Raw genomic sequence first — 27,335 nt, forward strand, 5'->3', positions numbered from 1 at the left:
TCGAGACTTTATGGATGTGCCTCATGAAGTCAGGTAAGAGGTGCTTCTCGTCTGGGGTAGACTCAGAGCAGCAGAGATGAGTCTATCACAGGAGAATGTCTGCAGCCATCATCTAGGCCAGTGTAAGCATTATCACGGCACGGGTAGATTGTTGATGCGCAAAGAAGGGAGAGCTTAATAGGAGGTGTGAAATGCGCAATTGAAAAATAGAAAGGTACAATCAAAATGGAGTGTACTTCAGGGCAAGAAGCCGCCTGGAGGCCTGAGGTAGTTAACACCTTAGGATCTACCTTGGAGAGCCACTGATCGAGCGTTAGTCCTTCCCCCATGTCGTTCCTTCCTTTGCTCATTAGTGAGAAAATATCAAGTCTTTTTCAGGGCTTTCTTTACAAGGTATATCCTTCCTTCCTTCCTTCCTTCCTTCCTTCCTTCCTTCCTTCCTTCCTTCCTTCCTTCCTTCCTTCCTTTCTTTCTTTCTTTCTTTCTTTCTTGTTTTTTGAGACAGGATTTCTCTGTAGCTTTGGAACCTGTCCTGGAACTCACTAAATAGACCAGACTGGCCTCGAACTCACAGAGATCTGCCTGCCTCTGCCCGATAAGATATTTCAAACAATATCTCTGGAAATGCCTTTAGTGCTACAGCTTCTGTGGTTCATGTGTTCCAATAACAAATTAAAGTGTAAGATCAAGACAACCCAGACCTGCTTTGAGGGGAAAAGAGAGACGATAACAAAGATATGCTTCCTTTTGTTTTCAATTCTAGCTAACGCTAATATTAAATATTAACTTTAAGAAATACTAACTAGTAAATCTTATATTTAGGAAGTGGTGAAAGATGGATTTTAATATTTCATTTAATAAATATTAAGATTCTTAGCCAGACTTAATATTAATGCCTGCAATCCCATAACTCAGGAGGTAGAGGCAGGAGATCAAGAATTCAAAGGTAGCCTTGGGTATTTATTATATTTGTGGCTAACCTGGGCTACAAAAAGTATGACTCTTCTTAAAGTCTGCTGGTATCATCATTAAGAATTAGCCAAGCTTCTGTTATTGTCCAACTATAACTGAGTTCTGTGTTGATGTCTGTGGCCCTTTGTGTCCAAGGCCACATGGATGCACGGATCTGGGCTACAACCTGTTGCCATGTTGATGTCTGAGGGCCATGCCGCCACTGGGGTCTTGCTGGTCTGGGTGGCCTGCACTGACACACAGAGCCACGGTATTATCCGGGCCAGAGCTACTTCGGTGGTCATGTCTGGGACCATGGACCAGAAGCAGCCTGGGTCTGGATCATTATGTCCATGGCTCCTGTTGCCACCAGGGCCTAAGCAGATGCCTGATGTGGGATTACTCTCTGTATGCTGTGAATATCATTGGTGGATATAGAAACTGCCTTGGCCTGTTGATAGGGCAGAACTTAGGTAGGCAAGGGAAAACTAAACACAACCCTGGGAGAAAGGAGGCAGAGTCAGAGAGAAGCCATGTAGCCCCACCGTATACAGATGCCAGAACTTTTTACCTGGTAAGCCACAGCCACGTGGCAATACACAAATTAATAGAGATGGGTTAGTTTATGATATGAGTTAGGCAGAAATACTCTTAAGCTATTGGCCAAACAGTATTGCAAATAAACTAGCGACCTTCTTACAACAGATGCCCAGAGTCTGGACATCCACTTGAGACCAAATTGCTGTCTGAGGGTCTTGCTGCCATGTGGGCCGTACTGAGCTGAGTACCACCTGGATCATGGTGACATCTGTGACTGAGCTGCTGTCAAGAGCATGTCTGGGTCTGTGTTCCTGCTGCGGCTGGGGTTTGTGATGATGTCCACACACTGTGATACCACAGAGGGTAATAAGAACCATGTGTGTTGAAATCCAAGGGCCCGGATGAGCTGCCCTGCCCTGTCCTGCCCCTGACTTGCCTTGGAATAGCTGGCCCTGCCTCTTGCTGGACACTGGGCCTAACCCTCACCACAGCCGTGGGAGTGTTGGCCCTGATGGCATGGGCCTAGTAGAGCTGGCTCTGCCCCTTGCCTGAGAGGCAATCCCAGTGTCTCAGACTGACCAGCTCAGTTACCACCCAGACCCACATCCTGGGCCTTGGGTTGGCCCACCCTAACATCTTCCCCATCTATGACCTGCTAGAGTATATGAAGGGACTGGTCCTGTGGAATAATAATTGCAGGATGCCCATCAAGTGGGGCAACAGCAGGTTATCTGGGAGGAGTTTTGGTAAAGGCCCACTGATAATGGTGTGTCAGAAGCCTTGAGCCAGAGCAGAGACTATTGTAATGACCATATCCAAGCTTTTCCTGAATTGTCTTAAGACAATCACCTTACATCAAACCTTTTGTGCTTAATACAATTTATCTCTCTCATTTGGCTAAAATGTATCTACATCACTTGGGACACTTGAGACAGAATCAGATGCAGTATGGCTAATTCTTTTTTTTTAAATAAACTCAAGTTCTTTTTTCTGCACAATTCTTTATTGATTCTTTGGGAATTTTACATCATACACCCCAATCCTGCTTACCTCCCAGTCCCCCCTTATCTGGCCCTGAACCCATGCAGCATGCCCTCCCAAATTTAATTAAAAGCAAAACTGAAAAAAAAACCACTTTGTGCCTGCATTTTCCCAGCACCTCTTCAATCGTCCTTGTGGCATCACGAGCTGAGGTGTGTCACGCAGTATACCCTTTTCCCAAATCAGCCCCACCCACAAAATGGTCCCCAATGACCGCATCTGAGTCCATCAGCCTGAAGCAGACGGGGCCGGTGTGAATGTCTGTTACCACAGGGGCCCTCGCAAGGCATGTGTTGATCTATGCGTTAAAGTGCAGGGACCTTCTATGTAGGCCCCACTCCTCACCTACCAAGCATGACCTCCCCTTCCCCTCCAACAGGAGAACTGACCCTGAACCTTTTAGGTCCTGGGGTAATGGGCCCTGATGATCCCAGTCCTGGAAAGCTGGCCTTACCCCCTAATAGGAGAGCTAGCCCCCAACATTAGAGAAAACTTGCCCAACCCCTCGTCATAGACCTGGAAGATCTGGCTCTGCCTATCACCCGAGAGGAGTGGTTCGAGAGGCCTGGACTGACCAAGTCAGTGCCATCCAGGCACACATTCAGAATTTGGAGGAAGTCTCCCCAACATCTACACTATGATCTGCTGGGGTGTGTGAAGGGACTGGTCAGTCAGGCCACAGGCACAGGCTCTCCGTGACTCAGGTCAACAGCAGCAGGATATCAGAGACGAGTGTCAGTGAGGGTCCAGTACTGATGGTGCACCAAAGCCAGAGGCCTTGACCCTGACCGACAGCGCACTACACAATGAGCATTTGTAAGTAAAGCTCATAGAAACCCTCCTCCCTCTCTGACTGGGTTCTGGGAGCTCAGCCTGGTGCTTGGCTGTCAGCACTGGAGGTTTAGAGGGAGGATTGTAGGTAAAAATGGAAGACAAAGAAATGAGAGAACAAACGGACCAGCAATCCACGTTTTCTCTGTGTGTGAATGTGCACACGTCCGTACATATATACACACATACACATAACGATACATGTTTATATACCCCCACATAGACATATGCTTACATACCCCTCCACCCCCACACACATCTATCTACTCATTGCTTATTTTGGAGTAGATGATTGTGTATTTGGGCCATTGTGTTATTTACTTAGAATGGACTTGGCTTCTGGTAAATGCATTGTCTGTATTCTAGAATTGACTCTTAAAAGGTTGAGTCTTTTGGTGTCATTTACATAGGTAATATTAATTTTTTTTTTGCTTCAGATGAGAAGCTTTTGCTATTCTGCCAAGAAATTCTCTTGAGCACACAGGGGCTGTGCTTGTTGGCTTCTAGTATAATTTTACTTGATCTATAAACATCAGGAGGCCCACCACAGACGGATGGAGTTACGTCTTTTCTCTTTTCTCAGGAGTCACAGAAACCCAAGCCACAAACTGGCTCCTCCAGGAAGTGAGTTGTAGCGCTGGGACCAAGAACACAGATCTCCTGAGGCATGGCTTCTCTTTGCTTGCTCCTCTTTGGCTTTATGGCCACTACTGTGCTTCACACAAACATGTTTCATAAGTCCGCATTCTTTCTTTTGACAGTTAGGTACTTTGTGCTTCCTCTCTTTTTTCTTTGGCCATATCCAGCCATCTGGGCAAGGTAACTGTCGCATCAGTAGGATATGAGTGCTGGTGGCTTTTTACAGTTAACATCAGAGAATGTTATTGATACGATTTCTTTAACCCGCTTCTTCCAACCTAGACTCAAAAGCCATTCTTATGCTCAGGAGTGCTTTATTGTGTACCAAACTCTGAGGACTCTGATTCTTTCTCAGCCTGGGGTCTTATTTTCCGGGATGTGTCTCTGACTACAGCAGCTCACTGCAAGGTTGCACACTACCAGCATGAACTTGACCCCCAGTTGTATTCCATCTCTGTCAGCTCCTTTCCTCTAGGCTGTTGCTCACGGTTATATCAAAGGTGGGAGCAGCTGGAACCAGATCCCTGTGATTATTAAGACAGTGATTACTGGCCATGCCGACAGCAGTGATGTTAACCAGCACTTAAATAATTGAAAATGTTACCTGTGAGGCATGCATGAATTCAAGGTAGCAGAAAAAAAGACATTTTCTAAACTTGCCTTGACAATCATGAAGTGATTTTGCTTTTATTTTATTCGCGTAACTTGGACAAAACAGTGGTGAACTTCTTTTTAACATTTTTTTTTTCTGAGGCAGGGTTTCTCGGTGTAGCCCTGGCTGTCCTGGAACTCACTCTGTAGACCAGGCTGGCCTTGAGTGCACAGAAATCCCCCTGCTTCTGCCTCCTGAGAGGTGGGATTAAAGATGTGTACTACCAGCATCCCAAAAATTTAAACATTTAAAACTTCTTTACAAATAGACTCGTGTTGTAAGATCTCCAGGGATACCAGTTAGAGGGAAGAAGTTTATTGTCTTAGAGTTGCCAGCTTAGGAAAGGATCTGGGTGACGATGCTTTGGAACTGGGCCTCTATTTAGCATAGTGCTAAAATGGCTGATGATGCTGTCTACTTAGATTATGCCTTATACTTTAGAATGTGCCTGAAAATTTACTGTTTCATTTAGTTTCAATAGCAATATTGGGGAAATATTGTTTTACTCTGAAGGAGAAATGTTGGCTCATAAAGGCAAAATGATCTGGAGAAGTTATATGACTTACAGTTTTAAGGATTGTGTTAGGTTTGTCCTTGATTTTCTACTGCCTCCCAGATCTGCTAGGTGACAGAATCTGTAGCACACCTTGACACACAGGAGAAGGTATTCTGGGGCTGTGTTCTGTAGCATAGTCGTCAGGACTTAGTCTTCATGAGAAGAGTCAAATTGTGGCAGAAAGAAAACCGTTTAATGGCCTGAAAGGACTTTTCTTCATTGGAAGAATAATTGTCCTTTGTCTTAAATTCTTAGATAGAACGATAATGTGATACCTCTTATTACTATAGATGATTGACAGGTGTGGCTTCTGCCCTTTATTGAATAGTTCTAGCAGACTAAAACTATTGGCGTTTCTCATCAACAACAACAACTCGACATATTTTTATTTTAACTTGGGAAACAGTTTCTTTTGGAGATTTGATGCAGCTTCCATGACTTTAGTTTTATCTGTTGATTTTTAAAATGCTGCTGCTTCATCCCAGTATCTGGATTCGCCAGCCCTTCATGCTGGCTGTGGATCATGCAAAGCCGAGTCAGTTCTGATATTATATCGATCATCATAATGCTATATAACTTACAATTCCAAAGATCTGGAAAACCAGCAAACTCCAGGTTTTGGCAGGAATTCTATCAAGTTCTGCAGGATTCGGACATGCCTGCCCAGTCTGTGGTGCAGGCTCTTCCAGACATTGAGGACTTGTAGAGAGAATCAAGCCCTATGGATGTGGTTCTTGGCCAGTGGTTCAGCGTTGGAGCAAATGTTCACTTCCTTGTACAGCACTGATGGGGAATTCGTTGTGTGTAAATGTGCGCTTATGTGTGTCCTTCTGTTTTCTGGAGTACACACTTACCAAAGCCATAGTTACACACATATTCTTTGATAGGTTTTTATTTCTGTAAAAATGTGATGGATTTGTTTACTAATGATTATTCACCAGTTTTATGTACAGACTATAAGAAAGCTCAAGAATATCTTGGTTATAAACATGTGCACTGAGAAAATTGGGGCTGATGCGGGAAGAACGCTACTTCAGCCATTGTAAGATAGCAAACATGGATTTGACAGCCTTTTATCCCCTCAGACACCCGCACACTCCGAGATTCATCCTCCCACACATCAAACTCACCCTAAGCCTATTGACTAATCCACAAAACAGACTCTACTCTGTTTCTCCTCCTCTTCTGACTCATGCCCCAGAGTCACGCAACTGAAAACATTTCTCAGCAAAAGATATAATGTGGAAAACTTTCTTGTCTCTAACTTGGGGACTATTCTTTAGTATTTTGACGTTTGCATAATTGATACTTTAGAACTTCGTTTCTTCGGAACCCTCCCTGACTACTGAACCTGAGTATCCACTGCTCGCATCTTACTATGCTTTTCTGGTTCTTTGCAGGCGCCCTCTGTGATTCATTGTTTTACCCTTTGTCTTTATGCTGTTCCTCCCTCCTAGAGTGTAAGTTCTTTGAGAACGGAGACGGTGTCCGCTGTGTTTTAAACTGCATGTCGTACATGGAGTGATACCTATTAGGAGCCGACGGATATTTTCAAATAGATGAGTATTTCTGAAATCTTGTGCAGGTCCCTTTGCCAGAGTCCTGCCTCCATTACCAGGTCTAGGCAATCAGTCTTCCTCTGTCATTCTCTCCACTATCCTTTACAGCTGTCTATATTTGGCATTACTAGGTGACTCAAATTTGGGGTCCACTTATATTGTTTCCTCCATCTTTTTATATAATGTTGACTCAATTACTTGTTGGTAATTTTACTTTTAAAAAATAATGTTTTCTATGACTAAATCATAGCAGGGTTATATAAATTGTTAATGACATCTTTTACTTAATTTTGTGAGATAGTTATCTTAAAAGTTTTCTCCTGAAACTAATGATTTTTGCATTGTAATCTAAGCTTCTGAAGCAGGAAGAGTCTCGGGTTCAAAGCCAGGCTAGATACCTTAATGACACCATGCCTGAAAATAAAAAGTTAAAACAGAACTCAGGCTAAGTTTAGTTGCAGAGAGCATGACTAACTTCCCTTAGACACTAGGTTGAATCCTAGATGTAGGGAAAGAAAAAAAAAAGAATAAAAAATCCTGTTGTAATTGCTGTTGTGATTCAGAAAGTACAGCTTTACTCTTTTTATTTTCCCCTAAATTTGAATATTTCTCAAATTTACTGGTAGTATGCTATCACTGAGGGGAAGAAACTCAGTGTGTCCCTGGTGTTTTAATGATTTTTTTCTATCGCTGTGAAGAGATATCAAGGCAATTTATAAGAAAACATTTTATTGGGGCTTGCTCACAGTTCATAGGGGGAGCCTATCATCACCGTGGCAGGAAACATGGCAGTAGGTAGGTGGCCTGAGAGCTCACATCTGATCTACAGCAGGAATCATGGTGGTGTGGGGCTGTCATAGGCTTTAGAGACCTCAAAGCTCACCCCCAATGATACACCTCCTCTACCAAGGCCAAATACTCTAATCCTTTCTAAACAGTTCTATCAACTAGACAGCAAACATTCAAATATATGAGCCAAAGGCGTCACTGCTATTCAGACCACTGTGCTGCTCCAATCAATACTGTATTCCTTTTGGCAAATGAAATTTTGATTTCAATGCTTCAGGTGCTCATTACATTCAAAGTACCTCCTATTGCTGCTTGCTTCTTTTATAAGAAGAAAAGCAGTGTGATATTGCCTGGAAACTGAGAAATCCCTTGCAGGTATTTTTTGTCAAAAATCAGTCTTTTAGAGGCTTAGTTTTGGATTTTGTTCTTTTTTTTAAAGTTAGAGTTTATATTGAAAAAATAATAAAAATAATAATAATAGTACCAGCCACATGCACCTCTATAGTATAGGAAAGTTTCCTCAGAGGCTCTCTCCCCATACCCTTTCATAGTTCCCTTCTTGGGTGAGGGGCTCCTGCAGGTGTCAAGGGCTGGGCCTCAGGTCAAGGCTTTAAGGTGGTATTACTTTAAAGTAGTAAAAATGAAGCAGCATTTCTCTCTTGAGATTGTTGAGATTGTGCAGATATTTTATAAAGCTTTTAGGGTACTTTTCTTGGAGAGAGAAATATGCATTGGCAGGTATCTGGGATTTCTGCATTTGTGGGAAAAGGTCTGTGAATTGCACAAATAAGAACAATTTACGCACAGTAAATTTATGGCAAGCCTTCTAGGAAGCAGCCTCATCGTAGCACAGGACTAAGTGGCATGTGGCCTCTGTAATTCAGCTACTATGTCACTTAACACACAGTTAAAGGAATTCAACCCCACGCCCACGCCCTTTCTTCTACCCTACATCTTTTTATTAAGAGGAAGATTAAAGTCTGAATGACACCTTTATCAGTTGTCATGTTAATAAAATAAAATAAAAAGCCAGGCACCTGTTCTGCAAGATCTTTTAAATCCTACTCCTTTGTGTGCGTCCATGGCATATAGTATAATTTAAATGCTGCATGAGTGAATGCGTTTGTGAGGTCATGGGTGAATGTATGGTTGATGTGTGGCTACTCTCAATCTGCTATGCAACTGGTCATGTCTATTTTCACAGAAAAGCAAGTATTTTGTCTGAATTTGCATGTTTGTGACGCGAAGTGTAAGCTAGCATAAGTGATTGGATAGCTTTAATACAGATTAGTAGTGTCCTCCCCACTGCCATCGGGGTTTCTGTTGCTGTGAAAAGACACCATGACCATGACAGCTCTTATAGAAAACATTTAATTGAGTGGCTCACAGTTTCAGAGGTTTAGTCCATTATCATCATGGTAAGACATGGCGGTGTGCAGGCAGACATGGTGCTGGAGTAGGAACTGAAAGTTCTACATTGTGATCTGCAGACAACAGGAAGTGAACTGTTTCACACTGCTCACCCCCATAGTGACACACTTCCTTCAACAAGGCCACAGCTACTCCCACCTCCCAGTAGTGCTGCTCCCTATGGGGGCCATTTTCTTTCAATCCACCACAGCCATGATGTTAGGAACATCCCCAAATGGACAGTTATATCAAGGAAAACAGGAAGGGTGTCTGTGTGACTTAGATTAAGGTTTTGCAATTTTTGCAGTAAAGGATCAAATTGTACCTTAAGCTTTGTAGGCCCCGGGGGGTCTCCTACCACTGTTTAGCTCTGTTGCAGTATGAAACCAGTCAGACACGATTGTGATGGATGATGAATATTAACCACCAATTTGACAGGATCCAATCTTGCCTTGGAGACAAGCCATGATCTGTGAGGGACTTTCTAGATTAGGTTAATTGAGGTAGGAACTACCCCCATGGACTTGGGCAACATCATCTCAGAGTCTGTGGTACAATACTGAGAAAACAAGCTGAGTGGAAGCATTCTTCTCTCTCTGTTTCTTGACTATGGATACAATATAACCACCTGCACCAAGCTTCAGCTTCCTTGACTCTCCCGCCATGAAGGAGTGTACCCTTGAACTGTAACTCAGAATGAGTCCTTCCTGCCTTAAGTTGCTTCTGTTAGGTAGCTTGTGGAAGCCATAAGAAAAATACCCAATATGCAATTGAGTATGGCAGTGTCCTAGTCAAAATCATAGATAAAGGACTGATCACTAAACCTAGACTTCTCAGTCGCTCCTTATTCACAATTTTAGAAGCTCTACGTGTAAGTACAATGTTTAGTACTAAAAGATTTTTGCATAAGTTTCTTACCTCTGGCCAGGTAGTATAGGAGATAAAATATTCCAGTTTGTCACCCAAGCTGAAAACCTACATGAGCCTAGAGGACTCTGAGGCTTCCTGCATTATGCTTCCATCGGCTTTCTCAAGCAGGTGACAGCTCAGGCAAGTCAGGGCTGAAGCATCAATCAAACAGAGGAAGTGGTCAGCAATCGAATATGTCATAGTGACTGACCATTTCACATACTTCTCACACTTCGCTTGGGATTCTATAATAATAACCTATGTCCATGAGGTGACGACAGGGAAATTGTATTATATTGTGGAGATTTTTGAAGATAGCTGTTCTTGAGTCTTGAATGTAGCTTTGTAGCATAATATACTTCCCACCTAATAAATAGTTTAAAATCTCAGTGACCAATTATAGGAACTCACAGAAACTGTGACAGTATGCACGGCGCCTGCACAGGTTCAAGCCACTCAGTGTCCCAGTGCTGAGAGGAGAGAATAGGAGTGGGCATGAGCCCCCACCCCTAATGAAGAAGCTATCTTCAATTGACATTTCCAAAATAGAGTCTCACTGGGTTTATAAACCACAGTCAAGGGTAGGTGTCATGCTCAGGCATAGAGGGCCAAACACAAAATGAGCTCAATGGTGCTTTTTATAGACTTTTTATCTCATATCCCTTTGTTTGGGCATTTGTTTTTGAATCTTACTAATCTTTTGCTTGTATATTATGGTTTCCTATTTTGTAGTTTTATGTTTTTGGTTTTTTTAATACTCTGGTTTGTTTGTCTGTTTTCTAAAGAGAGAGAGAGAAAGAAGGCATGGAGTTTGTTACATGGGGAGGAGGATCTGGGAGTAGTCAGGGGAAGGAAAACCGTGATCAGAATATACTCTCTAAAAATAATTATTTTCAATTAAAAAAATTAAAAAGTAAAAAAAATTACTGTCATCTAGTATATGCTTAAAATTGTCAGCTTCATAATTTAAAGTTAAAACTTGTTTTATAATTTTTATTAATAATAGAAAAAGGTACAGTCAGATGTAGACAGGCTCTGCTTGTGTGTACAGGAAATTTCTGAAGTCTATAAGAGATAGAGAAGTCATGCTGGATTCAAGCAGACGAAACAACATGGGTCTGCATGACATGTCACCAGTGACCTCACACCCATGACATATCACCAGTGACCTCACACCCATGACATGTCACCAGTGACCTCACACCCATGACATGTCACCAGTGACCTCACACCCATGACATATCACCAGTGACCTCACACCCATGACATATCACCAGTGACCTCACACCCATGACATATCACCAGTGACCTCACACCCATGACATGTCACCAGTGACCTCACACCCATTACATGTCACCAGTGACCTCACACCCATGACATATCACCAGTGACCTCACACCCATGACATATCACCAGTGACCTCACACCCATGACATATCACCAGTGGTCTCACACCCATGACATGTCACCAGTGACCTCTCTCACACCCATGACATGTCACCAGTGGTCTCACACCCATGACATGTCACCAGTGACCTCACACCCATGACATGTCACCAGTGACCTCTCTCACACCCATGACGTCACCAGTGACCTCACACCCATGACATATCACCAGTGACCTCACACCCATGACATGTCACCAGTGACCTCACACCCATGACATATCACCAGTGACCTCACACCCATGACATGTCACCAGTGACCTCACACCCATGACATATCACCAGTGACCTCACACCCATGACATGTCACCAGTGACCTCACACCCATGACATATCACCAGTGGCTTCATACACATGAACTTGGGCTAAGGTTTTACTAATGTCAGTGACTAATTTAGCATTGTCTGGAAACAGTAGCAAAAAGAAAATGTGTTACGTTGCTTTGTGCCAACTTCCAGGTCTATTTGAGTAGGTGCCAAAGAAGTGTGAGGGATATTGTGACCGATTTCTCTACCATCATCCTCCCAAACTTTAACTCTTGTGCAAGGCAATATCTAGCTATGCAAGACAGGAAGGAAACAGAGACTGATGTAAAAGTGTGGAACTCTATCCAACCAAAAGGAAATGATACCTTCTGGTTCATCATCATTGCTATAATCTCATTATCATCAAGATAATATGTAATATGTGTTCGAGAAATGATGTGCTCTTTGGGTTATCTCATTTAGTTGTGAGTCTTCTGAATTGCATTAATTATAATTCAGCTAATTAAATTATATAGTCTGGGAATTGTAATATAGTTTTAAATTTAGTTTCATTTTTGACAGGATTATATCTTCATGATTTCAAGATCAGATAATTCTCTTTATGTAGAAAAGTAAAAAGTATAAGAAATAGCAGCTATATATAAAACTCATTTTGCTATTTTTTGTATGTTCACAATGCTGTTTCCCAGTAACATGCCTATGGGACCAATTACATGTTCTTTAATTTCCTTGTGTTACCTCTATAGATTTTTCTATGATGGAATAAAAATATAAGTGAATAAATCTGTTACACCTTTGCATACCTCCCATTTCTCTTCTCTAGACTTACATACACTATTATGATGTCTCTATCAGTTTTTCTACACTTCTCTCAGCCCTTGTTTAGCTATCTAAGGCTGTACTGTTCTAAAGGCTGTCCGTAGTCTCTCGTGAATACTTTTCTGCAGGATTTTCAGTTTTCTGATCAATCTTTCCAGTTACTTCTGAAGGGAGTCTCCCAGGTATCCCTAAAGTGCTCTAGTGTGGTTTTCTTCCTAGGTGTGCCCTGAGGCATTCTTTTCAAGTCTCCTAGAGATTCCTCTGTTATTTCTCCTGTTCAATTTTAGGTTTCCTAAATCATGTCTTCTGTCTTCTGAATATCCCCTTGTTTGAATAGAAAACATCCTAGTAATTTCCTGGAAGACAATGCTTTAAGAGATAATTGCAAGTACTTTGCAAGAGTGAAACGATCTTATTGTTCTTTAAATTGATTTGTGTATAAAACTCTACGTTGGTTATTTCTTTGTTTTGAACTACTGAGGATTGAACTAAGAATTCTCCCAGCCTAGAAATAAATATTTAGTTCTCTTTATACTTTCATTTTTTTCCTGTTTCTGTGCTTTGGTTGTTCTATTGTGTTTTCTCTCTGTCTGTATCTCTGTCACTCCCTTCTCTCTGTCTCTCTCTCTCTCTCTCTCTCTCTCTCTCTCTCTCTCTCTCTTTCCATCTCTGTTTCTGTCACTCTCTTGACTCTCTGTGTGTCTCTGTCTGTCTCTCTTTCTCTCTTCCTTTTTTTTCTCTCTCTATCTTTCTCAGTGTCTCACCCCACCCTTACCCCATCCCCTCATCCTGGTGTGTTCAAAACAGCTTTCCTGTCATATGAATCTAATAAATATCTAAGAATTGATGAAAGTTTCAAAGAGAGGGTGGAGGGAGGAGGGAAGGAGAGGGAGAAATGCAGAGATTCTGCCTGCCTCTTCAGAAGAACAATGGGAAGAAAGAGGGTGAATAGACAGGACTTGTCTTCTTAAAGGGACCTTTTACAGACTAGGAACTGCTTGCCATGTGCAGAGAGGTGACGCACTGTGCCAGGTTCCCAAAGGGCAGAGCCAACGTGTGCCTGGATACTAACATCCCTCCCTTCTTTTTTCATTAAATAGGCGAAATATTAGGTACAGCAGGTTCAGGAAATGAGGGCGTGGAGTTCTTGAGACTACTTCCTGCTGACCTGGGGGAAGCATTGATCACCTTACGGGGAACCTGATAAAGCTGGGGTGCTGCCATGTCCTGGCATAGCTGGTTGTTTCACTACTGACCAGGCTCTGTGGTACTCTCCGGTGTCTCTTGGACCTGGCGAGGTACTGGCAGAGCAGAGGACCAAGGTTACGTTTAGAAAAAAAATTTCTTTAGGTCCTGGTGATTGAGGGGGAGTGTTAGGACCAGGGAAAGGTGAGGAGGCTTAGGCTCTTAAGGCCTGGTAATTGAGGGCGGGGTGCATCTGACCTGTCCGAGATGAATATTTGAATTCAGCTCCCTGAAACTTACAAATATTCTTTGAGTTTGTGAAAACTTACATTAGCATTTCCACTGTTTATAATTGTACAAAAATTTATTTTGTAGGAATGGTAGTATACTCATGTCAGAAATGATGGTGGCAGATGTTTTTTTGCACAATGAAAAGTGTCTTTGAGGTCTATAGTTAGAAAACGATCAAAGAGAATTTAACCTCTTGATCTTGCAGTTATGTAGTGGTAGTACTCTATCAGAGCTAGATTAATAGTTTATCAGAATCGTATTGATTAATGTTAAGACTATGGACCCTGGGAGTCCTAATATAACAGCATAATGAGAGAGAGAGAGAGAGAGAGAGAGAGAGAGAGAGAGAGAGAGAGAGAGAGAGAGAGAGAGAGATCTGGAACATGTTTTATTCTTTCAAATGTCTCAAATCACTTGCCTTCTCCATCACTTAAGCTTTTTATCCCCAGACCTTTATAGCATGAATGTACACACCTTAATAACTTGCACACCTCAAAACATCTTCTTAGACCCTAAAGCAGGCTTAGATCCTCACATCTTAAGCTCTGCAGTTTTACGTAAGTAACCCTTAAAGCACTTGTTCCTTTTCCTCATTATGACATCCCCTTAACATTCAGGAGAAATCCGTCCCGTGAGTTTATTTCTTATTTGAGCCTGGTAAAGAGGTCAATTGTGTCTAGACTTAGCCTTGGTTCCTGCTATTAAGCTGGCAAACCTATCAGTCATCAAACTGCATCAGAGATCTTGGGAAGGATAAATATTACCTGAGTTATTGATTTAATAATGGCAGAGACTGACTTGATTGGCTACGGCGAGAGCCACTCCGGGCTCCTCCATGGTCATTGAGGGCAGGTCCCAGGGCAACATCTGTTTTTTAGCTGGCAGCACAGGGCCTGGCAGGCTTTAGAAGAAGATCCTGTGGATTAGGAGTTTGTGGAAAGATCAGCTTAGTGTTGCCCTAGGCAACTGGAGGCAGTCAATTCCTGTGTCCCTTCATCCATGGTCTGGAGAGATCTTTATAGCAGTTTAGAGGAAAGGCAGTGTTGCTCAGTGGCTAGACCTTTCACTTGAAGAGGTAAGTTAAGGTTGGAAGTTCTTCTGTGCCCATCTGTCTTATTTGGGGGAAATAGGGGTTGCTGCCAGAAGCCAGTCTGTCTCTCTGTTACACAAAGCTTTTTTAATTAAACATTTAAATGCCATATTCCCTAGATCCCTGAGCATTTGAGGGCTGTGCATTGGGTATGTATGAGTTGTAACTACAATATAGGATCTGCCTGGAGAGCTGCATCCAAGTGGAAAGGTTGGAGAGGAACGTTTTAGCCTGAGTCTTCTAGTTTGACTGTAACTGGATTAGCTTAACAGGTTAGATTTATGTCTGAGAATGTTAGCTTTTATCATTATATAGAATATATTTTAAAGCAAGGTTGAATCACATTTGCAATATATTGTAACAGATCTAACCATATTTTTTATCATCTTTTAAAAGTACATACCAATTTAAAGTATTTGAAACGTGTTTTTTTTTTAGTCTAGAAGGAGATATAATGAACAGAGATAATTAGGATTGTTTAAAATACATTTTTAACAGTAAGTACATATACAGGTATACACAGTTGAATTTAGGTTGCATACACATACATATATACAGAGTTAAAGATAGCTTACATTCACAATATAGGAGAGAAAGAGAGAGAGAGAGGGAGGGAGGGAGGGAGAGAGAGAGAGAGAGGAGGAAATCAAACTCACAGATTCTGAACTGCTGGAAGTGACAGAACAGATCCGCAGCAGGTGGAGTGGGCATGTGGGTGGGGTCCCTGCAGGCCGGTAGAGCTAGTAAGAAGCAGTCACATGGTTGCACTGAGCAAAGGTGGCAGTTAGGTCACCTGATGTGACCTTAGCTAAGATGGTGCCTGCCCACATGTTGCAAGGCACTGAGAAACCATGTGTTTTTCATGTAGATTTTCAACAGATGCAATTAACAAGACAGACATACAGGATGCGTAAAACATAGGTTTAAAGCAGTCAGAACCACATCCGAGTGGCCACACCATTCACACATTCTTTCATACATGAAGCAGACAGAAAACCTTCCTGGGATATGCTGCCGGCCTACAGCCAGACAGAAAAGAACAAAGGGAGAACTGCGGCAGATTGCTTTGGTCAGGGTGGGTTCCCATGGGCAGGGAAAAGGGACTTGCCATCCCAGGCTGGATAGCGCAGAGGCAGCAGCAGGGAAGGGACAAACAGAAGAGCTAGAAAAAACCAGAGGCCCTCCATCCTTTCCGGATCACTGACAGAATGTAGGGTGCTGATAAGTGGCTATGTGGCTTGATTTATGAGGAGGGGTGCAGCTTCCACAAGTGAAGTAGCGCTTAGTCTAGAGCTTGAACTCCAGCATCTTAGGCATTCAGCATGGACCTTGACTCAAGCTGGTCTCAGGTCACCAGCTGCGAGTTCCACGGGCCACAACGAATAGTAGGTGGGCACAAGGTGCCACCCAAAGCTGTCGTGTGTGTGCAGGGGTCCGAAGGGCTCTAAACCTGAGAGACAAGTGATTGTCCAGTACTTATTCTTTAGACTGGATCAGGAAGGTGAGAAACCACAGTTGAGAGGCAAATCCTCAGGCGTGGAAACATGGCCAGAGGTGGGGGAGGAAGGGGGTCTATGGCTGCTGCCAATTCTGCCTGTGCTGGGTGTAGAGTTCCAACGATCCTGGGTTGGAAAAGCAACCGACTGGATTGAAAATTAGAGGGTTTCTCACTCCTTAAAAAAGCTAGGCAGGAGGAGCTGACAGAAGAGCCTGCCAAGTGTCACAGGTACTGTTGTTATGACGTTGTTATGATTTACGATGTGAGAGGGACACTGATGGGTCCCATAGCAGGTGAGGACCCGGCACGGGAGGGACCTTTGCTGTGGGTGGGTCCAAACCACGGTCCGTGACAGAATATACCATACAGACAGAGCTTGGGTGTGGAGTTTATTTAGATAAAGGGAATGGGAAGGGAAGAGAGAATGGGAAGGGAGAGAGACAGACAAAGAGGGGGACAGGGAGAGAGGCAGAAACCTCTTCAGAAGAAGGGCCAGAAGAGAGAGCATGAGACAGGACTTGTCTTTTTAAAGGGATCTTTTGCACCTGTATACAGACTAGGAAGCGCTTGCCACATGCAGAGGAGTGATGCACTGTGCCAGGGTCCCAAGGAGTAGGGCCAAGGTATTCCTGGATTCTAACAGTATCCTCATATGGTAGACAACAGAGAAGGAAGTTCTTTCCTGCCTAACAACAATAACAAAAAGGAAGCCCTTTCTTTTGTTTGCAAATTTCTTTTTTCTTAAATTTATATTTAAAACAATGTTTTCTCATGTTACATACCAATCCCAGTGCCCTCACCCTCCTTTTCTTTGGCTCCCTCCACCTTCCACATTACCCCCCCCCCAAGGAGGGTATTCCCATTGGAAGTCTACAAAGTATAGCACATCACTTTGAGACAGGAACAAGCTCCTCCCTACTGTATCTAGGCTGAGCAAGGTATCTCTCCAAAGAGAATGGGCTCCAAAAGCCAGTTCAAACTCTAGGGATAAGTCCTGGTCCCACTGCCAATGGCCCCACAGACTTCCCCAGGCACCAAACTGTCACCCACATTCAGAGGACCTAGTTTGATCCTATGCAGGTTCCCCTGCAATCAGTCTGGAATCAGTGAGCTCTCACTAGGTCAGGTCAGGTATTTTTGTGGGTGTCCCATCATGGTCTTGACCCCTTTGTTCATATTATCGCTCCTCCCTCTCTTTGCCTGGACTCTGGGAGCTCAACCCAGTACTAGCTGTGGATCTCTGCATCTGTTTCCATCAACTGTGGGATGAAATTTCTATGATGAGAATTAAAGTAGCTAGCCATCAGTCTGATTACAGGGAAAGGCCAGTTCACGTGCCCTCTCCACTATTGCTGTGGGACTTAGCTGGGGTCATCTTTGTGAATTCCTGAGAATTTTTCGAGTTTCAGATTTCTTGCTAGTCCCATAATGACTCTCTCAATCAAGAAATGTCTTTCCTTGCTCTCTCTTTCTGTCCTTCCCCCATCTCTGCCACCCTGTTCCCTCACATTCTTCTCCCCGCTTTGCTTCTCTTCTCCCCCTCCCCTTCTACCCTTGCCACATGCTCCCAATTTTCTCAGAAGTTCTTGTCTATTTCCCCTTCTTAGGGGGATCCATGTACGTTTCTCTTAGCGTTCTCCTTGTTACCTAGCTTCTCTGGGATCGTGAATTATAGGCTGGTTATCCTTTTATGAGTGAGTAAATACTGTTTTTGTCTCTTTGGGTCTGGGTTACCTAATTCAGGGTGGTTTTTATTTCTAGCTCTATCCATTTGCTTGCAAATTTCAAGATGTCATTATTTTTTGCTGCTGAGTAGTACTCCATTGTGTAAATATCACATTTCCTTTATCCATTCTTCCATTGAGGGGCATGTAGGTTGTTTCCAGGTTCTGGCTATTATGAACATAAATGAGCAAATGTCCCTGTGGTAGGATAGAGTTCCTTTGGGTATATGCCCAAGAGTGCTGTTGCTGGGTCATGAGGAAGATTGATTCTCAATTTTCTGAGAAACCAGACTCAGAAATGGTGAGGTCAGAGAACTTCTAGTTTCTATGAACTATGCCTTGAACTATGGATGGAATATTATACCATGTAGTAGCCTCCCAGAGAAGTCTCCAGATCTTACATTACCACATATGGCTTGATCTGTGAATTTGGAATAGGCACAAATATTTCATTCCACAGGAAGAATCTCATGTTAGTATCATCAGGCCCTGAATCATATTTTTTTCTTGATAGAAATTGATTTTTTTGTATCTCCCATTGCCAGGTTGAAGCTTACTTTTTATGATTATACTGAGTCACTTATTATGTGCCCAGTTTCAGTAATTTGTATGACTTTTATTTCTTGTTCTTCTTGTTGTTGAAATTGTATGTTCACTGTTATTTTAAAATATCTTTATTATTGTATCTGTGCTTTAATTTCTTCAAGAGAATTATGAAAAAAACATTTGTTTTAATATAACAGCCCCAGAATCAGAATGTGTGTCCCAATTGATATAATTGATATCTTAATGAATGGTGCTTAATCTGCCATCATAAGCTCAACCTTTTATTGACTTCCCTTTGTATATCCTTTTCACTCTTTAGTGAAATGGGATTTAGAGAAACAGACTCTATGGGGATCACAGAAGCAACATTAACACCAAGATGTATAACAGGCAGTTTACTTCCGAGAACCACTATTTTTTTTTTTTTTTTTTTTTTTCGAGACAGGGTTTCTCTGTGGTTTTGGAGCCTGTCCTGGAACTAGCTCTTGTAGACCAGGCTGGTCTCGAACTCACAGAGATCCGCCTGCCTCTGCCTCCCGAGTGCTGGGATTAAAGGCGTGCGCCACCACCGCCCGGCCGAGAACCACTATTTTTATGAGGAACCTGTAGCATGCCTCCAAGTCGTCCAGTAGCTTCATTTCACAGGGCTGTAGCTCAAGCTTCCGATTCCAGAGCATATGGTCCTTAGCTGAGAAGCCATCATCTTGCCCTGCATCCTCCATTGCTTCTGAGGTTACCCAGCGTTGCAGGTGATGAATTTCCTTTTGCAAGGGCAATGGGAGCCTGCAGCATTGTACTTTGCCAAGCTCATGCTCCCCTCTTTGCCAAAGGGCTGTTGGTTTGTACAGTGACGGGTTGTTATAAGAATTAAGTGGAAAGCACTTGTACCAACTGTTCCTGAGAACAACAGTGTTTCCTGTTGTAATGGAGAGGCGAGCCGTGCTTCAGCTTCTCAACGTGGAGAGATAGGGGCTAATGAATTCATGCTTTCAATTAATATTTTCAATCTAATTTCAGAAAAATTGAGATGAGAAAAGCTAGTACCAACGAAGAAGACGCCAGCTCTAACTGCACATGTGAACGGCCTACCTTATAGTGTAGTTGTAAGCTCTCAAAGGGAAGCGTTTGTTTCACTTCGCTTGCGTGTCTAATTATACCTTGTTCAGTGGATACTGGAGGCATATTAAACACTTATTAAATCTGTGATGAGTGAGCAATCTGTGCTTGAAAATCTACCATTAAATCCCTCTATTTTAAAATTGTGTTTGGACACATTTTGATCAGAAGTTAGGGAACTCTACACTATGTATTTTCTCTTAGTTGGCAGCTTTCCAATGATCAGAACTGACCTCTACTGTCTGACTAAGGACTGTTTTGGCAGAGTTTTTAATGAAATGAAATAATTACATTTGTGAAGTTCATCCTGTGTCATTTAGCTCAGGAATATATTATCTATCTTGCCAATTATTTATGTATCTACCGGTAAAGTGCACGAGACCTACATTTTGTCATCTGTAAAGCATTAGGGGGGTAATTGAGTTTAGTTTCAAGTGGCACAAGAGCAATACAAAATTCCTTAATAAAAAAGTATTCATGGAAGATTTGAGAAAAGCACCTCAGGGTGTTATAATTGCAGGTTAGGGTATTTTGACAAGACTGTGTAACTGATCCAAGCATTTCATGTTTCTATTCATAGAGCGTGAGGGAACTAAAAGTTAAAGTCAGAGCTAAAGAGGGGTGCGCTCACACAGCTGGAGGAGCTCCTCACACAGCAGATTTTCTTTTGATTCAGAGGTCTCCAAGCACATGCCTTGGGGTGGATTGGTGTTTTATTCTTGAAAAAATTCTGTATATGTAGTATAACACTTCATTCATTTAATGAATTTCATAATACAAATGGAAACATTATGGTTCACGCTGCAGATCATCTCTCGTGATGATCTCATGCTCTCCATTCAAAAATGGAGATACATTATGCCTTTATTCATTTTGCTTTGAGAGTTTTTTTTTTTAATAATGATATCAGTCCCTGAAGAATAGTTAAGAATAATTAAGAGGTTAGTCCCTTATCATCAAGGCGACATGCATGGTACTTGAAAAGTAGCTGAGAGCTTAACATCCTGATCTGAAGGCAGGCAGGGAGACAGGCAGGTTGGGAGGAGGAAGGAAAGAGCTAGGAGAGAGGGAGAGAGAAAGAGAGAGACTGACTGACTTGGGAAGTGAGCTTGTGTCATTGAAACCTTAAAGCCCACCCCCAGTGACAAACTTCCACCAACAAGGCCACACCTGCTCCAAATCCTTCTAAGTTTTTCAAACAACACCACTCCCTGGTGACCAAACATTCAAATCTGTGAACCTTTTGGGGCAAGTCTCATTCAAACCACCACATTCCACTCCATGGCCCCACATAGCTTTGTAGCCACATCATAGTGCAAAAATTCATCCAGACCAATCTTAAAAGTTCCCATAGTCTATCCCAGTCTCAACCCTGTTTAAAAGTCCAAAGTTCAGTCTCTCCTGAGACTCAAGGCAATTTATTACCTGTAACCCCCTGTTAAGCTGAAATGAAGAACAAAAGCACATACTTCTAATACACAGTGGCACAGAGCATACGTGGCTCTTTCAAAAGGGAGAAGGAGCATAGTGTTTCTTGTCCTAGAGGCAGTGGGACCTGGGAGAGTGGAGCCTAAAAGTGAAACAAACTAAAGTCTCATGCAATAGCCAACTGTATTCAGAACATCAGACACTTTATACACTCAGGATTAAGAGGAATTCCATGAGTAAAGTGTAGAGTCACAAGGGCAGGGTACAGCGGCAGGCAAGCCTCACATGCCAATCAAGCTGCACATGGCAAAGCATGTTTTTCCATAGATACATAAACAAATAAAAATAGCCAGTTATAATGAATAATCTGAAATAAACTCACTTCTATAAGATACACCTGAAAAGGGCACGAAAACATATTCCAAGAACAAGAATCCCATGTTTTGAAGAAATTGAGGCCACCAGACTCCTGTCTTGTTTTCTTGGAGTTTTCTCACAGGCACTCTCAATTCTCCTCAAACAACTCCATTCCTGGACCATGTTCCAGCAAGAGAGGAAATACTGGACCAAAGCAAGACTGAAAACTAGCAAGGCAAACTCCAAACTCTGCATCCCCATGTCTGATGTCAAAGGACTCTTCAGATCTCCAACTCCGTTCAGCTTTCAGTGACTTCAGCACACTTCTCTCCCTAGGCGGGTTCCACACCCTGCTAGCAGCTCTCCTTGGCTTGTGTCCCAGTACGGTTGCATCTCCAGCATCTTGGGGACGCCAAGACAATCTACGCTTCACATTCAGAGCTTCATGCAATGGCCTCTCTGGGCCTCCATACGAGGTCTCTCTGACACATGCCTGGCCGTAGTGGTTGGCGTTAGCTGCAGATGGAGGCTCTAGAACCCCTTTTGTGGATCCTTGATTCTAAAACCACAACTGTGTGACCAAAGCTGCCAACTTCTGTTGGGGAATGTTGTTAAGTCACATCTTGTGAGTGCAGGGAATTACTTTGAGGTAGCATTGGCCATGCACAAAGGACAGAATCTTACATCAGGCTCATATACTTGTTCTTATATATGTTGGAAGAAAGGGTTTTTCATGATAGGAAGAAGTTTGGTAGAAGGCCTGATCAGAGAAAAGAAAAACCAAAACAAACACCATTTTACACTATTAAGAAGTGAAGCAGGTACACAGCTCAGCCTCTAAGATGGAGTGTTAAGAGGTAGCCTATGATGTAGCCACATGGTAGAGTAGGGAATTGACACTATAGACACTAGATTCTCTTTGTTTGGTTCCCTCTATTATTATATAACCTGCAAAGGAGTAGACTCTCATGGAGCAAGCAAATTATGCTGTGCATGCAGTGGCATGTTTTAGAAATGCCACTTATTAGAAAAATGAGCACTTATTAGAAAAGTAGAAGTAGGATCCAGATGTCCCAGTGGGTCAATAGTGAAGAGGCATCTCTCTGAGGAGATATCTGGATCAGAAGTTTCTTAGTCACCCATGACCGAACTTCATCTGAGCTGAGCACAGATTATCATAGACCTGAGGGCAATGTGGTCATTGGGTTTGATATTGCCTCTGAGCCATGGTAATTTGAAGCCAACTGAGGGGACTTGGCAGAAATGGTTAGAGGTCAGGCTGATGTTAATCACAGAGCAGAGTGACGGCAAGATGGTGGACTGAGTGGAGGACCCATGTTATTAGAACTGTACCCTGATCTGGGGGTGGGAGAAAATCCATTAGTTTACAGGGACTGACATAGGAAATATCATGTGTTTTCTCACATCTTTTGACTGTTAGAAATTTGATAACATGTCAGCAAGGTTGGTTTCTTCTGAGGGCCCTCTCCAAAGCTTACATATGACTGCTGCATCTCAGACTTTACATAGACTTTCTTCTTACTTGGTAATGTGTGACACTGTCTTTGGGGAGATGTGAACAACTATGTATTCACCCCAGCTAGGAACCCAATGACAGACCAAAAATTAGTGATGCTACTCAAGTCCATATGCATAAACCAATGAGTTTTTACTGGAGTTGGTTACTTACAGGAGCAAAGTCACCAATATCACCAAAAGCCCATCCCAGCATTGACGATTCATGAAAGTTGGAAGCCTGAGCACACTACACAAGTGGCAGGAAACTCAGCCTGTTGGAGGATCTTTTCTAGGTGGTTCAGTATGTCTGAGTGCTTTTTTTTTTCTGGTTTTCCAAGACAGGGTTTCTCTGTGGCTTTGGAGCCTGTCCTGGAACTAGTTCTGTAGACCAGGCTGGTCCCGAACTCAGAGAGATTCGCCTGCCTCTGCCTCCCGAGTGCTGGGATTGAAGGCATGTGCCACCATCGCCCAGCATGTCTGAGCTTCTTTTGGACAGCTTGGCGGGTGAGAATGGTCTCAGAAGTCCTCTCTGCTTTATCAGTGCAGGGAGGGAGGAGCTTGCTAAAACCTACTCAGTTTCAGGGACTTCTAGGACTCTGTTGTTTACTTGTTGAGTTAAGATTTCCCTCCTGGGTAGAAATTCCCCTCCCTGTATGAAGGCGTGAGTCATAAACAATGCCACACCAGTTTGGAATTATGATTAATAGGGTGGTATTTATTTAAAGGGGAAAAAACTTACAGATCACCGTCAGCCCTCTGCACAACCAGGAAGGGAGTCTAGTCGCCGGCGGAGCAGGAAGTGAAGAGAGAGAGGAGAGGGAAGTGGCTGCTTTTTAAAAGAGAGACCACGCCCCAATGGGCTGGTATCTCAGCAGCTATAGGCTGGAGGAACGAGAGGACCTCTCGCAACACCTGTAGAACATCCTGAATCATAGTGAGCTTTCCTCCAAGACAGAGTTTTCATCTTCCAGGAGATTGCTGCACAACAATTGATTGTGCCTTAAGCTTTTTTTTTGTATGTGTGAACACAATTGGACTAGGGCCCATTCATGACCTTTCATCTTAATTACCTCCTTAAAAGTCTTATCACTGAGGTATTAGAGGTTAAGAATTCCACATATGAATTGGCGTGGGGGCAAAATCAGCCTACAACAGGGTGTTCCTTGGGAGATACTGACAGCTGGTGGCTACAGTCCCAGTCCTTTAGGGTTCAGGTAGAACTGGGAGGATTTAAGTTTGTTGTTTTCCTTGTAGTGGTGGAAATGTCCTTTATTAACTCTGGGAAGTGAAAATGTTAGGAAACTCTGTCTGTAATGAGCTGATGCTGCCTTGTGTCTTAGTCTGGGTTCCTACTGCTGTGATAAAACACCAGGACCCAAGTCAGCTTAGAGAGGAAAAGGTTTACTCCACCATCCAGGGACATCCAGGAAGTGGAGGCAGAAACCTGGGGGCAGGAGCTGATACAGAGGTCATGCAGGAATGCTGCTTACTGGCTTGCTTCTCATGGCTTACTCAGCCTGCCTTCTTATAGCACCCAGGACCACCTGCCCAAAAATGGCATCACCCACTTTGAACTGGGCCCTCCCACATCATGATAAAACAAAAAATAAAAACAAAATGCTTCACAGGCCAATCTGTTATGAGCATTTCCTTAATTGAGGTTTGTTCTTCTCAAATCACTTTAGGCTGTGCCAAGTTGACTTAAAAACTGTCTTACCATAACTGTTAACTCTTCTACCTTGAGGCTTTTCAGCACCTTAGGGTAACTGTGTCCTGGACTCTGTACCATTTTTAGTGTTAGCTATGGTGGAAAATGTGGACTTAGTGTGGTGTAGTCTGCTGGGTTTGAGACCTGATTTCACCACTCCCTACTTGTGTTGTTATAGTTAGCCCTCTCTATATGTGGGTTCAGCATTCATGGATTCAAGTGACCTCAGATTAAAAAATATTTTAAAAAATGTGTATAGATATTTTATTGTCATTATTCCTTAAACAATAAAATAGCAGAACTATTTTCCTAGCATTGACATTATTATAAGCAGTTTGGCAGTGGCTGTGGTTAAAACATCACTCGTGATCTTCCTCTCAGACTTTTTTCTCCTTTCAAACTATTATGGATTAAGATGGAATAAAAAATGATTAGTATACCATGTTAGCTACCTTAGAAAACTGGAGCAAAAGTAAAAATCCATCAACACACTCATCATCAGTGAGACGATCACTGTGTAGCTCACATTGGTACTGTCATAAAGGAACATAGCACATGGATGCTGGGACCCATCACAAATCAATCTCTGAATGGAAATCTCCTTTAAAAAAGGAAAATAAGGATCCCGTGTTTAGAGCTTATCCTGTACCTGCAGCTTCTACGCAACTGTTAGCTCAATATAATCCATGTGTTGAAGAGGTATATTTTGCAGGGGAAAATTCTGATCTCTTTCCTTGCCTTGTTCATGTATAATAACTAAACTGTGGAGGAAAATTCACTTTATCCCTCTGAAAAATCTTTCAAGCTGAGCTAAGAAGTTGATTAGATGACACCAGAATTTTAATACACGCTTTCTTAACAACTTTCATAGGCATATTTTTTCTGTTGAATTATTGTGACATCAATGAATTCTCCCAAGACACATGTCCAGTGCTTGATCACAAAGCTCTTGAGGAGATGTGAAGGATGTGCCTATCTGAACAAAGAACTCAGAAAATCCTGACTAGGGATGGGTCAGAACACTTTCATTTTACCTGGAGCCTCACAGTGGCAGGCGGCCACAGTTAAGTCCTCCAAAGTGACAGCTCTCAGTTCAGACATGAGAAGCCTCTTCTTGTGCTTCCAAGTGAACATCACACCGAAGGTTGTACCAGGTGTGCCTATGTGTGTGGTGAGATCACAGAGAGCTGGATTCCAGAAGAACAAGAACTCCCTGTTTTTGTATCCTTGTGCTTCCATCTTCCAACAAGCTGGCCAGCTCTGAATCCAGAGCTGAAGAGGAAGAAGAGAAGAGACTGTGCAAGGTCTCTGGAGCTCATGGGGAAGTTAAGAGCCATAGATTAGGAAGGAATCCAGGCTCCAAGCAGGGGAAAAGCAGAAAGAAGCTGTGGAAGGACATGTCACCTCCGGCTCACCATCCTGTCTGTGAAACTGTCCATAAAACAAATGTGTTTGCCCATAGATCTGACTTTATACCAGTATATTATATATAGCAAGTAGAAAATAATATATAGAAAAATAATATTAATTGGAAATAGTAAGAAAGCTTTTTTGTGGTGATACATCTTTAACTCATTTTGACTCACATTAAATGTTTTGTTCATTTAATTAAATTATGTAGAATGTAGGTGATAATATTTATATAATTTTGGAGAAGAACTAGTTTATTGTGTTGACTTAAAAACAATAAGTATCCCTAGCGGGGAACTGAATTCATTTTACGATTTTTCCATGACTGTTTAAAATGTATCAAATTAGATATATCCTTTAATGGTGAACTATTCTAATATTTAAAATTATTTTCTCCATTTACCATATCACTAGAAGTATTTTGAAAAATATAGAATTTTCAAAAGAGTAGGATTTCTTTGCCCACCTCTAATAGTTATTCTTTTCCATTTCAAAACTCAAGTGTTTATCTATGTTTGTACTTGGTATCACACCATTGAGCTTATAACCCGCATTCTAAGGGGGAGCTGTAGCAATAATAGGTTGCTAAGCAAGTCTCTCAACTCATTAAGCCATGTGCCTGGAATTATTCTGACCGTCTGTGCTGCTCACCCATGATGGAGCAAGCGAGAATGATGTTCACTTTAGTTTTTGTCAGAACGTTGACTAGAAACAAGTGAAGGAATAACCTATTAGTAATAATTAAAAACAAAAAACTGAAAGGTCAATTGTATGAAATAAATGTTTGAAACATGTCATGCACAGTAACAATGGAATACTTAAGCACAAAATATGTTGCATTAAGCATTTCAAAGTCATACCGATCGCAGGTTTCTTTATAACATAATAAATGCTGTATTTAATACTTCTCTTTCATAAGCATTTTTTTCACCCTATGACTGCTGCTTTTCAAAATAAAATTGAGACAGAAGGAAGCCTATTTAACTTATTCAGATTATAATTAATTTCACCACTTGGGTGTATTACAAAATATGAGCGAGGCTCCCTAATGAGCGT

General features: G+C 42.3%; 1 protein-coding gene across 1 annotated transcript in view; it reads left to right on the forward strand.

Moving 5' to 3' along the window:
* Positions 1-27,335, forward strand: part of Klhl32 (kelch like family member 32) — a 199,357-nt gene that overhangs the window by 12,966 nt on the left and 159,056 nt on the right. The window lies entirely within an intron of this gene.

The sequence above is a fragment of the Microtus pennsylvanicus genome, chromosome 5 (genome assembly GCF_037038515.1).
Source record: "Microtus pennsylvanicus isolate mMicPen1 chromosome 5, mMicPen1.hap1, whole genome shotgun sequence".
Classification (NCBI taxonomy): Eukaryota; Metazoa; Chordata; class Mammalia; order Rodentia; family Cricetidae; genus Microtus; species Microtus pennsylvanicus.